This window comes from Ovis canadensis, chromosome 4 (assembly GCF_042477335.2).
Source record: "Ovis canadensis isolate MfBH-ARS-UI-01 breed Bighorn chromosome 4, ARS-UI_OviCan_v2, whole genome shotgun sequence".
Lineage (NCBI taxonomy): Eukaryota > Metazoa > Chordata > Mammalia > Artiodactyla > Bovidae > Ovis > Ovis canadensis.
Genome location: NC_091248.1, coordinates 46,981,285 through 46,995,758, shown reverse-complemented (window position 1 = coordinate 46,995,758; position 14,474 = coordinate 46,981,285). Strand labels below are relative to the sequence as shown.

Sequence of the window (14,474 nt, the reverse complement as noted above, 5' to 3'; positions counted from 1 at the left end):
CTCACGGGCAGTTTCAGGTGCTGGCTTGGGAGGAGTGGGTGGTGGCCACCACAGGGATGAGGCTAGGAAGCCAGGAACTGAGCCTGAAGGGCCAGGTGTGCCAGCATAGGTGTAATTCTTTTTAATGCTTTATTTTTTTAATGGCACAATTGCTATTATGTATTTGTGTGTTTGGTGTGTGTTTTTTATGTTTTTGTTGCTGTGTACAGGCTTTCTCTAGTTGCGGCTCGCAGGAGCTACTCTCTATTTGTGGTGTATAGACTTATGACTGCAGGGCCTCCTCTTGTTGTGGTTCGCAGGCTCTAGGCACACAGACTTCAGTACTTGTGGGCAGGGGCTTAATTGCTGCACAGCATGTGGGATCTTCCCTGACCAGGGATTGAACCCATGTCCCCTGCATTGACAGGTAGATTCCCACCCATTGCTCCACCAGGGAAGTCCCAGAATAGATATATTTTTATTCTTGCTGTAAGAATAAAATAGTTGTTTAAAATATTTAAATATTTTAAAACAAAAATAAAATATTTGTTTAAAATAGTGAGAGTGTTGAGATATACCTTACTTTCAGGTGTCCACATTCCTACAAGGGTACCTGTGCAGTGAGATTTTATGAAAAAAACAGCTTTAACTTCTTTGATATTTCTGTTATGCAGATGGACATATCACCCTTTTACAAACTCCTTACCTAAAGAAAGAAAAGAACACGAACACACTAGAGAGCTAGCTTGCTACCTTTGCACGTGTGGGTAACCTGTAAGACTGCTGCTAACAGAATATTTCAACCACAAGCATCAGGGGCCACAGCATCCTAGCATCTGCTACTGCTACTAAGTCACTTCAGTCGTGTCCGACTCTGTGTGACCCCATAGACGGCAGCCCACCAGGCTCCCCCGTCCCTGGGATTCTCCAGGCAAGAACACTGGAGTGGGTTGCCATTTCCTTCTCCAGTGTATGAAAGTGAAAAGTGAAAGTGAAGTCGCTCAGTCGTGTCCGACTCTTGGCAACCCCATGGACTGCAGCCTACCAGGCTCCTCTGTCCATGAGATTTTCCAGGCAAGAGTACTGGAGTGGGGTGCCATTATCCTAGCATCTCGGGCCAGAAATCACACTGTTCTTTTTTGGGAAAGGGAGGAAAGGCAAGGTGAGGGGAAGAGGGCTTTTTTTTTTTTTTTCCCTCATTTTAGTGAAAAGATAGAGAAAACTAAACAATGTTATCAAGATCACCCTTCTAATCTATATTTTTATCATTAAACAACGGCATTTGAAGCTTTTCTGTTCTATTGGAATTTGAGTATGACAGTTTTTGCATTTCCCAAAGAGTGCATTGGGCTTCCCCGATGGCGCAGATGGTAAAGAATCTGCCCGAAATGCAGGAGACCTGTGTTCACTCCCTGGGTTGGGAAGATCCCCTGGAGAGGGAAATGGCAACCCACTCCAGTATTCTTGCCTAGAGAATTCCATGGACAGAGGAGCCTGGCTGGCTACAGTCCATGGAGTCGCAAATTATCGGACATGACTGAGTGACTAACACTTCAAAGAGTCCATTGTCCCTATCTAATCCCCGCTTATGCAAAACATGTCTGTCAGTGTGGGCAATGACACCGTTGCTCCCACTCTTTTTAGACTTTACATAAATGACTCGGGCAATAAGTCATTTTCCCATGGATGGTCTGTGTTGCCTGGAAGACTGGCAGTTCTTGCCAGGCTACAGCTGAACCTACCTGAATTATTTGGGAAACACTCCCTGGTGGCTCAGATGGTAAAGTGTCTGTCTACAATGTGGAGACCCGGGTTCGATCCCTGGGTTGGGAGGAAATGGCAATCCACTCCAGGACTATTGCCTGGAAAATCCCATGGACAGAGAAGCCTGGTAGGCTACAGTCCATGGGGTCTCAAAGACTCGGACACGACTAAGCGACTTCACTATTCACTATAAGGCCACAATAATCTGCTTCCTTAGACTATAACATTTAAACTTATATTGCCATATGTAAGATAGATAGCCAATGGGAATTTGCTGTATGGCTCAGGAAACTGAAACAGGGGCTCTGTATCAACCTAGAGGAATGGGATGGACAGGGAAATGGGAGGGAGCTTCAAAAGGGAGGGGATATATGTATACCTATGGCTGATTCATGTTGAGGTTTGACAAAAAACAGCAAAATTCTGTAAAGCAATTATCCTTCAATAAAAAATTAATTTTTTTTAAAATGGTGTGAAATTGTTTGGAATCAGGGAGGCCAGGTCTGGAATTTGTACATATAAATAGAACCTGGAGAGCGATATGCTAAAGGGAAATGGTTGGGTTAAAGTGAAAAAAAAAAACAATTTTATGGATTTCCTCTGTGAGAACAAATACTTAAGAGTGTCAGAGGCTCAATACAAAATACTGGACGTTTCATGGAAGTTCAAATTCATGAATAAATCTTTTGCATGTACTTCAATTCTGAAGGCAATTTTTTGGAGAAGCTAAATTTTTTATTGCCTATTAATAGACGGAATTAAATTTCAAGTACCTTTTAGATTGTCAAAATTTGCATTTATGCCAGAAAGTCCACTTTGGCTGATGGTTTTACATACTAGCATTGCATATCAAGGGCAAGGTCACAGGTTAGCTTTGCAAATTCTCGGCATCAACCTACCATATGCTTTCTACACCTTTCTATGTTTCACAATATATTTTAGTTGGTTCTTTCCTTCTCTGGTTATCAGGTTTTAACATGCCTGACAGCGAGCGCTTGATCTTGCCGTCTGCACATCTTGTCTGTGCTCAGTCAGGGTCTTGGCCTAGTGCATGCCTTCTGCAGAGCACTGTGTGCACCATGAGTAGGCACAGCTGGGCAGGAGATGGCAGAGTCGCCAGTCTCCAGGTTCTTCCCCTTGAGACAAGCACCAGATGTCTTCCCTTCACCCTTGTGTGTTTGCTGTCCTCCCTTCTCTCCACATGGCTTTCCGCCCTGGGAGATTGCCTTCTGTGGGTTCAGCTAAAGGAAAACCTGGGGTACGGTTGGAGGGGATCACTGCCCTTCTCAAAGCAGTTTTCTGTACGTGACATTCATAAGTGATCTGGTACCTCCTCCCTCCCCTCACCCATGCTGGCCTGGGAAACAGCCCCCCACCCATTTGCATGGCCCCAACATACGTCCTATCCGTTCCGGTGTCTCCATGATACCCTATGTTCTGCTCATACCTTTGTAAATAGTCACTGTGTTAAATCCTCCTTGAATATCCTAATTAGAGTGTGCCATTCCACTCCATGGGACTTCAACTGATAAAAGACAGTTACAGCTATTCAAAAAGAAGCCACCGTTCGTGACAAGGTAATGATTGCTTTCTGAAAACCTTCTCCATAATGGTTGTGAGTCTAGAATCCTACCTAATCTGTTCCAGCACATATCCCGGTGCACCCTTATCTGCCTGTTGCCTCAGTCGGATCATAGCTTCTTCCTTCCCAGGCTCCACTCTTCACTTTTATCTGTTTCTGTGTTATTCCCTGCTTCGGGACTTTTAGAATTATTTCTTTTAGATAGAGCTTCACGCGTGAGGTTAGAGAATATGAATTTTGTATTTTCAATGGATATTTTGGTCTTGGAGTGGAGGAAAGAAATGTATCTTTAAAAAGCTAAATGACCTGTTACTATAGAACTCTCAAAACGTTGGTATCCTCCTGACCTCCGAGACAGCAGCCTGGTAGCCAGCACTTCTTAAATTATGTGGCCAGGGAACCCTTGTCATCTAAGCACATGGTGGGCTCCTCAGGTCACAGTTTGGAAAACGTTGCTCTTTAATCCATCCTTTTCCACCTCCATAAATATTTATTGAACAAATATTGACAAAACTGGTCAGAACTCTCAGAGAAGGGACATGGAAGACAGGATCCGTCAGCCTTTGCTTTTCATCCATCAGCGCTTGTTGTGTCAGAATCTTGCAGGATGTGTGTGGTGGGTGGGAGGTCACCCGCACTTCCTGCGAGATTTAGTTTGAGGGACTGATTGATGGCGCTTGGATTTCAAATCAGAGGTCTTCTCCGAGCCCTTAAGCCCAGATGATTTGTGGATGTAGTTTCTCCTCTGGGCTTTCTGTGTTTCCTGAACCAGCTGGGGTGGAAGAGAAGTGGGAGAGAAGGTGGAGAAGAGTGATTACCAGGTGCTTGCAATGTGCTGGGTAAATTTAGTTCATCTGCTTTCTTTAAGGAGATCACAGTCTAGTGGAAAGAAAAAGATGTTAGAATAATTAAGGCAGTATAATAGAGCATAACATAAAACTATGAAGATCTTGTACCCTGGTTTCTCTAAGAATATGTATATTTATTTATTTGGCTGTGCTGGGTCTTAGTTGCAGTATACAGTATATTTAGTTGTGCCATGCAGACTTAGTTCTGGTGTGAGGGATCTAGTTCCCTGACCAGGGATCGAACCTGAGCCCCCTGTGTTGGGAGCGTGGAGTTTTAGCCACTGGAACACCAGCAAAGTCCCTACCCTGGCTTTTTTAGTGGCACCTCATTGTTCTACTTTGATAAGCCCTATAATTGTCAGCATTTGACTTCATATTTTACTATAGAGTAAGTTTAAGGCCAGGAAATATCCACCTACCTGCATATTTTACATATAAAAACACAGATTTTTGTAAGTGGCCATCATCTACTAGGTGTTACTAAGAAGGTGAGAGAGTGTGGAGGAAGAGAGTGAGCAGATAAGTTAGAGAAATCTTTTAATCTAATTCTTCATATCCCTTTTTCTACTGATGAACAAATAGAAAGACTGGCTCATTTGGTTTCACAATCTTCCTTTGCCTTGGCATCCAATTAGAGAAAATGGATTTTAAAAATCCAGGAGAAGGAAATGGCAACCCACTCCAGTGTTTTGCCTGAAGAATCCCAGGGATGGGGGAGCCTGGTTGCCTGCTGTCTCTGGGATCGCACAGAGTCGGACACAACTGAAGCGACTTAGTAGTAGTAGCAGCAGCAGCAGCAACCCACTCCAATATTCCGGTCTAGAGAATTCCATGGACTGTGTAGTCCATGGGGTCACAAAGAGTCAAACACTTTTGAGCAACTTTCACTTTTATGTAAATGCAACATTTTTTTGTCTTTTTAAAATTCTGTTGAGCATTTTGTTAAAAAGTAAGAACAATCAAGACTTGCAATTTAGAGAGTTCCCTGGCAGTCCAGTGGTTAGGACTCAGCACTTTCACTGCCACGGCCCAGGCTCAATCCCTGGTCAGGAAACTCAGATCTCATGAACAGAACACTACCAAGCAAAAACAAACAAACAAAAAAAAAGATTTGTAATTTCACGTTAATTTTCCTCTTGGATGGTAACTCCAGTCATCAAATCTGTTGTCCTTATGAATCTCCTAAGATCTTCAAAAGAAGACAGAAGATCTGGAAACTATTTTCAATACTTGTGAAAGCCTGTCCTGTCAGAAGTCATATCTATATTGAGGCTTCAAAAACTAATAATAAATATCTTGTTTTTAAATATTCAATACAAACTATAGTAATTAAGGTAATCTAGATAAGTACTAAATTTGCTGATGGAAGAGTTGATTTGCAATTGTCTGCTTTGTCTAAATCCACTAAAAGGACCAATAATAAAAATGATGGATGGTAAAAGAACTGGGAAAAAATAAAAATAAAAAAAAATAAAAATCCAGCAGCAACTTCCAAGAAGATGGAGGAGACATATTTTTCCCTATTCCTCCTGCTAAGTACAGCTAGAAACACAGAACATTATTATAAAACAACCATAAGAATACTCGGAGAAGTGAAGAGAAGACAACCATGCCAAGGAACTTGGAATCCAAAGAAAGACATGATGGTGAGTTCCTCATTTCTGTTTTGGCTTGTGGGGATTTTTGTTTTTCTATAATTGAAGTATAGTTCATAATGTTGCATATCAGATGTAGAGCAAAGTGATTTGGTCATGCATATGTATATACATGTATATATTCTTTTTCCATTACAGTTTATTACAGTATATTTAATATAGGTCCCTCTGCTAACAGCAGATCCTTGTTGTTTATTTTGTATATAGTAATGTGCATCTGTTCATCTCATATTCCGAATCTACCCTTCCCCTCTTTCCCCTTTGGTAACCATAAGTTTGTGTTCTATGTCTGAGTCTGTTGCTGTTTTGTACATAAGTTCATTTGTGCCGTTTTTACGATTTCACCTATAAGTGACATAATACTTGCCTTTCTCCGTCTGACTTACTTCCGTTAGTATGGTTTCTAGACCCATCTGTGTTGCTGCGGATGGCACTCTCTCTGCTTCTGGCTGAGTCATATCCTCTGTGTATAGGTTTACCACATATTCCTTATCCATTCAGCGCTCAGTGAACATTTGTTTTGCTTCCATGTCTCGGCTAAAAATCGCTGTGAACATCGGGGTGCATGCATCTTTTGATTTAGAGCTTTTGTCTTTCCTGGATGTATGACCAGGAGTAGGATTGCTGTGGGGGTTCCCTGGTAGCTCAGCTGGTAAAGAATCCGCCTGCAATGCAGAAGACTCTGGTTCAATTCCTGAGTCAGGAAGATCCCCTGGAGGAGGAACCCACTCCAGTATTCTTGCCTGGAGAATCCCCATGGACAGAGGAGCCTGGTGGGTTATATAGTCCATGGGGTTGCAAAGAGTTGGACATGACTGAGCAACTAAGCACAGCATAGCATGGGACTGCTGGATCATATGGTAACTATATTTTAATTTTATTAAGGAACCTCCATACTGTTTTTCATAGTGACTGCAGCAATTTACATTCCCACCAATAGTGCAAGAGGATTCCCTTTTCTCCACACCCTCTCCAGCAGTTATTACTTGTGGACTTTTTGATGATGCCCATTCTGGTGTGAGGTAATAACTCATTATAGTTTTGGTATGTATTTCTTTAATAACTAATGATGTTGAGCATCTTTTCATGTGTTCCTTGACCATCTGTTTGTCTTAGGAGAAATGTCTCTGTAGGTCTTTTGCCCATTTTTTGATTGGGTTGTTTTTTTTTTGTTATTGAGTTTTATTTGCTGTTTGTATGTTTCAGAAATTAATTAAGCTCTTGTTGGTTGCATAGTTTAATCAACCAGTAATATTGTTGGTTTTATTAGCTGTTTATATGTTTTGGAAATTAAGCTCTTGGTGGTTGCATGGTTTAACCAACCAATAATAAAATTTGCAACCATATTGCATGGTTGCAAATATTTTATCCCACTCCATAAGTTATCTTTTCATTTTGTTTATGATTTTCTTTGTTGAGCAAAGGCTTGTAAGTTTGATTAGGTTCCATTTGTTTAGTTTTGCTTTTATTTCTACTGCCTTGGGAGACTGAAATAAGAAAACACTGCTATAATTTATGTCTGAAAATGTTTTGCCTATGTTCTCTTCCAGAAGTTTTATGATGTAATGTCTTATATTTAAGTCTTTAAGCCATTTTGAGTTTATTTTTGTGTATGGTGTGAGGGTGTATTCTAACTTCATTAATTGCAGCTCTTAGCTTTTGTAATACCACTTACTAAGGGACTATCTTTTTCACACTTTATATTCTTGCTTCTTTTGTTGAAGATTAATTGAACTTAGGTGTGTGGGTTTATTTCTGGACTGTCTACTCTGTTCCATAGATTTGCTTTGTTCTTTTTCCTCAGGATTGCTTTGGCAATTCTGGGCCTTTTAAATGGTTCCAAATAAATTTTAAAATTATTTGTTTCAGTTCTATGAAAAAAATGTCATGGGTAATTTGATAGGGATCACATTAAATCTGTAGAGTTTTTTGGATAGTATGGCCATTTTAACTACATATATTAATTCTTCCAGTCCAAGAGCATGATTATTTTTCCATTTTCTTGATTCATATTTGATTTCCTTTATCAATGTTTTACAGTTCTCAGTGTATGAGTCTTTTATATCCTTGGTTAGATTTGTTCCTAGAGTTTTTTTAAATGGGATTTTAATGGGAGTGTTTTTTTTTTTTTCTCCTCTCTCTCTGGTAGTTCATATCACTGTAAAGAAATACAACTAATTTCTGCATATTAATCTTGAATCCTGTTATCTTGCTGAATTCATTTATCAGTTCTAATAGTTTTCATGTAGAGTCTTTAGAGTTTTCTATATAGAGCATCATATCATCTGTATGCTATAATTTTACCTCTTCCTTCCAATTTTGATATCTTTTATTTAGTGTTTTGTCTGATGTTTCTGTCTTGTTTTGCTTTATTCTTGCCTTATATATGTCAGCTTGGAGCTGAAGAAGATGAAAACCCAGAAATGCCAGTGTGTACAGACAAAAAGCCCCAACAAAAGCCAGCTCTCCCTAGCCAAAGGACCAGGAAAGGGGCAGCCCAGCAAAATAGAAAGTGTGTAGATGGCAGCCTCTACTCTAGCCAGACATCATAGGAAAAACTATGGTATTCTCCAGACCCATGCCCGGAAAGACTGAGTGGCAAGCCTTGACTTCCACCCTCACGAGGCTGTAACAAGTGCACCCCAGCTTCACTGCCTGCCAGCAGGGAGCCAACTTTTCATCCCTACCTAGCAGTGATGAGGATTTGAGAAGAGGTGGCCTAGTGGAGGCTCAGGGCTTTCATGTTGACAGTAACAAGGCTGCCTCCCCATGGCGGTGTCAGTAGAGACCACGTGGAGAGCTGTAACAATGCACTCCCTCTCTGCCAAGCCAGGAGGGTATCAGTGCAGGCCTAGTGGGGGGTCAGCCCCTCTGCCTCTGCTCTACAGCAACAAGGAGCCCCTCCCACCTCAGTGTCAGTGGAAACCAAGTGAAGAATGACACCCTCTCCCTGGTGGGGCACTGTCCTCAAATCAAGGAGAACAAAAGGTTTCAGTAAGAAATGGAATCTCACAACAGAATACCTCAGATGTCCAGGTTTCAATGGAATATCACTCAACAGACCAATATCCCTTATCAATTTAGATACATAAAGAAAACATATCACCACTGGGAAAGCTAAGAAAATATACAGCGAGTTCTCTGTATTTGTCTTATAACCATACATGAATCTATAAGCATCTCAAAATTAAAAGTTTTAAAAAGCAAAGCAGTGAGATAAAGAGAGTTGTAGATTCTGCCTAATATTAGTAGGGTTCCAGAAATACTGCACAGATGATTGCAAACCCAAATTATTTTGCTTCGGTAGATTTCTGAACATCTCACAACACTCTCTAACGTGACTGAAGATGCCACAATTTTAGGGCTAGGAAATAGTGCTGTGAGTATCTGAGAACTAACATCAAATACAAACATAACGTTATTGTTCTTCTTTGTTATGTTATCCATAGATATTTTTATCATATAGTATGATATGAGCAAATATTTAATCTGTTATGAAGTAAAGTATAATTTTTTGAAAATATGCAGTTTTAGAATAAACTTAAGAGTCAACATTAATGACCCAAAGCATAGTGACCCTACCTGGGGCTTATTCATTCACTGTCCAGCCTTGGCACCCTGCACCCCTTCCTGTCTACCCAACTGTTACCATAATCCTCACAGGGCACAGAATTCCACGAGGCAATGAGACCTGGGCATTCTCAATGTGCCATTACTCTATCCTGGAGGAAATGATATGACATTGGTGATCAGTAATGATGCTTCTGCCCAACTGCTTTAATTTTAACTTCTGTCATACCTTTGCAAGTCTACCCTGGTTTAAGAGGGTGTAAGGAAGAGTTCAGTCTTCCAAGGTGGCACAGTGGTAAAGAATCCGCCTCCCAGTGCAGGATACACAAGAGTTGTGGGTTAGATCTCTAGGTTGGGGAGATCCCCTGGAGTAGGAAATGACAACACACTCCAGTATTCTTGCCTGGATAATTCCATGGTGAAATGAGCCTGGCAGGCTATAGTTTCCGGGGTCCCAAAGAGTTGGACACTATTGAACACACACAAAATGGGCAAGGAAGAGATCATTGGAAATATCCATTAAAGCCAGTTACGTTGGAAATCAGCATTACCCTCATCCTTAACATCTTACAGATGCCTTCCAAAGTGCTGGAGCCAAGTTAGATGAATTTTATAATGAGCAAAGAAAAGTGAGACCAAAAGGGAAGGATTTTTAGAAGATAAGAGGTCAGAGGTGGAGAGGAATTTTTGTTTTTCAAGCAGATAAGAAGGTTTTTGAAAAGAATTTTGGGAGAAAATTGTAAGATTGAACATGGTTTGGAAGCAGTGAAGACAAGAGAAATTATACTCTATCAACCTGGAAAGGAAGATGGAAGATTTAAGCAGAGGTATCGGTGGCAGGAAATTTGGAAACAGAGTGTAGTGAAGTGAGAAACTGTTAGTCGCTCAGTTGTGTCCGACTCTTTGTGACCCCATGGACTGTAGCCTTCCAGGCTCCTCTGTCCATGGAACTGTCCAGGCAAGAATACTGGAGTGGGTAGCCTATCCCTTTTCTAGAGGATCTTCCTGACCCAGGAATCGAGCTGGGGTCTCCAGCATTGCAGGCAGGTTCTTCAACAGCTGAGCTACTAGGGAAGCACCAGTGAAGTGTGAAAGTGAAGTCGCTCAGTCGTGTCTGACTCTTTGCGACCCCATGGACTGTAGTCTACCACACTCCTCCATCCATGGGATTTTCCAGGCAAGGGTACTGGGAGTGGGTTGCCATTTCCTGCTCCAGAGGATCTTCCTGACCCAGGGATTGAACCCAGGTCTCCCGCATTGTAGGCAGACGCTTTAACCTCTGAGCCACCAAGGAAGTCAAGTGTGCTGACATGCAAATATAACAGTCAAAGATAACATCTAACAGTCTATCTTCAGAGATGAAAAGTCAGAGAATTGTTAGCCACAAATACAATATAGTGGGAGAAACACTGCAGAGAATATTACCGTCAAGCTGAAGGTCCGCTGGACAGAGAACCGATTCCATCATTCTCTCTGCAGAGAAAACTGTTGCCAATTAATACACATGTAAATATAATATAAAATATAGAAAATAGTATATTCAATTACAATGTAATATTATATAAAATATACAAAATATTAAGTAGTTTAAAATACTTTGGTAGATGGAGTTTGTTCTTCCCTTTGGCTCTTAGTTGTAAGGCATTCTTTTTTACATGTAAAACTTTCATGCTACAGCTTAAAGGTATGGATCTATTCAGTACACATTTAATGACCTTCAAGTGCTGTGGGGACAGATACAGAGATAGGCATGACTCTGCTGGCACAAGTCTTCCCCAGGGAGTCCTAATTCCATTCACTTTTTAGGAACTACAATTTCCTCACCTTTAAACTTGGAGAAGGCAATGGCACCCCATTCCAGTATTCTTGCCTGAAAAATCCCATGGATGGAGGAGCCTGGTGGGCTGCAGTCCATGGGGTCGCTAAGAGCCAGACACAACTGAGCCAACTTCATGCTCACTTTTCACTTTCATGCATTGGAGAAGGAAACAGCAACCCACTCCAGTGTTCTTGCCTGGAGAATCCCAGCGACGGGGGAGCCTGGTGGGCTGCCATCTATGGGGTGGCACAGAGTCGGACACGACTGAAGCAGCACCTTTAAACTGAGAATAATACCACCTCACTTGTTCACCTTGAACGTGCTTCTTTTTTTCAGATTTAAATGAGGTGATACCTGCATGTGATGGCTTCATAATTTTATCAAACACTATAGAGATCTGATTTTTGTATTGATATATTCTCAGTTCATTTTGAGGCAGGAGCTGAGACCTGTTTTTCTTTATGTCCTCAAATCCTTGTACAAGGTCTGGTACTTAGTAAGTATGGGTAGCAAATGTTGGCTACCTCATTGAATAAAGCAGAGAAAAATACCTTTTTTTCCTTGGGTCTGATGTATTCCTGAGGTGACAATAAACAGCAAGCACAGTCATTTCATACATTATATAGTATACTAGGTGTGGGAAGCGGTGTGGGAAGAAAAACTGAAGTAGAGTAAAGGGGAACTGGGGGTCCTGGGAGTAAGAGATGCGGTTTTTAAGCAGGTCAGGAGTGGTCTCATGGACAAGATGGGAATGGAGAGGAGGCGTGTAGGAGGTGAAGGTTTTAGCCATGTGAATATTTGGGGGAAGAGACTTCGGGGCAGAGGGAGCAGCTAGCACAGACACCCTGAGGTGTAATTCTGTCCTGTTTGAGGAACATCCAAGAAGCCAGTGTGCCTGGCAAGGAGTGAGGGAGGGAGAGAGGTAGAAAATGAGGTCAGAAACATTGCAGAGAGGGCCAGCCACTGCAGGCCAAGGTTCCCAGTGGACTGGGGCCTCTGGGGAATTAGGATTTGAGGTGTTATGTGATCGGAGCCACTTTTCAGAAGAATCGCTGGCTTCTGCTTTGAGAATGAACAAAGGCAGGAGAGGAGGCAAAGACGGGAGCAGAGGAGACTAATGGAGCTACTGCGGTCATTGAGGTGAGAGATGAGAGCGGCTTGCACCATGCCGGTAGGACTGGGGAGAGACAGACGGTCAGACCCAGGTGGCGCAGTGATACAGTACCCACCTACCAATGCAAGAGACGCAGGAGACCCGGGTTTGATCTCTGGTCAGGATGATCGATCCCCTGGAGGGGAAATGCAACCCACTCCAGTATTCTTGCCTGGAGACTCCCATGGACAGAGAAGCCTAGCAGGACCAATAGTCCAAGGGGTCTCAAAGAGTCGGACATGACTGAGCAACTGAGCATATGATTTGAAGCCAGAACCTATAAAATCTTCTCATGGAGTATGAGGTGGGGAAGAAAGAGGAGAATGCAGGATGACTCTATATTCTTGCTGGTTGGTTGGATGGCTGGAGGTGTCAACTGAGAAGGAGAGACACCTGTTGGAGAGGCCAGCTTAGGGGAAAGGTCAAGAGTCAAGGTTGGGCACATTAAACATCCAAGTGGAGAGATCAAAATGCAGTTGTATATATAAGCCAGGAATTCAGGAGGAAGTCTAGATTAGAAAAGAAATTGGACATTGTTGGAGACAGATAGTATTTAAAGCCATGAGACCGGCTGAGATTACAGAGGGAGTGAGTCTAGACAGAGGAGGTTCATGCGCCAGCCTCGGCTCACTGCAGTGTTGGTTGAGAGGCAGAAAGAAGAGGCACAAACTGAAGGACACTGAGAAAGAGTGGCCAGTAAAGCAGAAGAAAATCCAAGAAACATGTGGTGTCCTGGAATTCAAGTGAGGAAAATGTGTCAGGGAAGAGAGAAAGACAAATTCGTCAGCTGCTTGAATTTGTTAAGTCAGATAAGGACAAAAAATTGACCTTTGGATGTAGCACGGTAGAGGTTATCAGTGACCTAACCAGGGCAGTTTTGGGAGTGTGACAGGTCAAACTCCTGATGTGAGTGTGTTTCAGGGAGGACAGGAAGACAGGAAACGGAGAAAGTGATAGAACTCTTTTAGTAGCTTAGCTGCAAAGAGAAGGAGGGAAATGCAGGGGCAGTCAGGAAGAAAAGCGGGGTCAAGAGAGTGTTTTTTAAGATGAAGAAACAGGGGTGGTCCAGCAGGGACAGAAAAGTGGACAAGGCAGGAGAGAGAAGGAATAACGTCTGCTAAAGAACTCATTCCTGAGGGGCTGGGATCCAAAGCATAAAAGTACAGATGAAAGGACTGGTTGCATATAAGGGCATGGACAGTTCATTTGGAGAAGCTGGTTCATTTAGGGAAGGCAGGGTGCTGGGTGCAGATGCTGGTCAGTGGGTAGGTGTCGCGGCAGGAGATCATGGCAGTTCCCTTCCAAACACTGTGACTTTTATCAGTGAAATAAGACGCATAGTACTTTAGCAGAATGTGAAGATGTAAAATGACTGAAAGATATTTGAGGGAAAAGGAAGCATGAAGTAATGGTCTGACATAGTGGGAGAGTGAATAAGGAAACAGTTGCTATTGGGCAGCAAGGGTTGGAATACACCAGTGGATAAGACAGCAAAAACTCTGTTCTTATGAATCTTGCATCCCTCAGAATGGACAATAAATAATAAGCATAGTAAATACATTAAATATATAGTACAGGGTCACTTAGTTTCATGGTGGGACATGTCAAATGGTTTTGTGTCTTTCTTTAGCCATTCTTTGTTGCATGCTGGAAGCTTGCAGTAGTGGGATAATTTAAATTAGCCAGAGTTGTACTTTTACCAAGAAACCTGATAAAGAGAGAAGGCAAGGGGTTGTGGACGTCTGCAAGATGAGTGGAAGACAGCACACCAAAATAGTGTGGAATAGTTAAAATACGCTGAGATCAATGAATTGGAGGAAGAAGGTGTTTTAACCATCCAATACATTTGACCCATCTTCTCCATCCCCGCTGCCCTGCATTAGTTAATGTGGTGGCTAAGAATACTGGCAGGATCAGTATTAGAAGATCTGTATTCTGTTTCACTTTGTTTATCTCTGTCCAAAATGTATTGCCTTAATCACTATAGTTTCACAATAAAAGTCTTGATATCCAGTAAGGCAAATCTCTGATGCAAAGAGCTGACTCACTGGAAAAGACCCTGATGCTGGGAAAGATTGAAGCCAGGAAGAGAAGGGGGTGACAG

The 14,474-nt window shown here is 42.1% G+C and overlaps 1 protein-coding gene across 2 annotated transcripts in view; it reads right to left on the bottom strand.

Annotated features, from left to right (window-relative positions):
• Nucleotides 1-2,456: 2,456 nt before the first annotated feature.
• The window catches only part of SLC25A40 (solute carrier family 25 member 40), a 112,837-nt gene continuing 100,819 nt past the window's right edge, over nucleotides 2,457-14,474 (bottom strand). The window contains exons 13-14 of one of the 2 annotated variants that reach the window (XR_011256638.1): nucleotides 10,824-10,871; nucleotides 2,457-4,204 (exon numbers count right to left, since the gene is read on the bottom strand). The gene's annotated coding sequence lies outside the window, so the exon portion shown is untranslated. The remainder of the gene's footprint in view (nucleotides 4,205-10,823; nucleotides 10,872-14,474) is intronic. The other variant, XR_011256637.1, reaches the window with a different exon arrangement.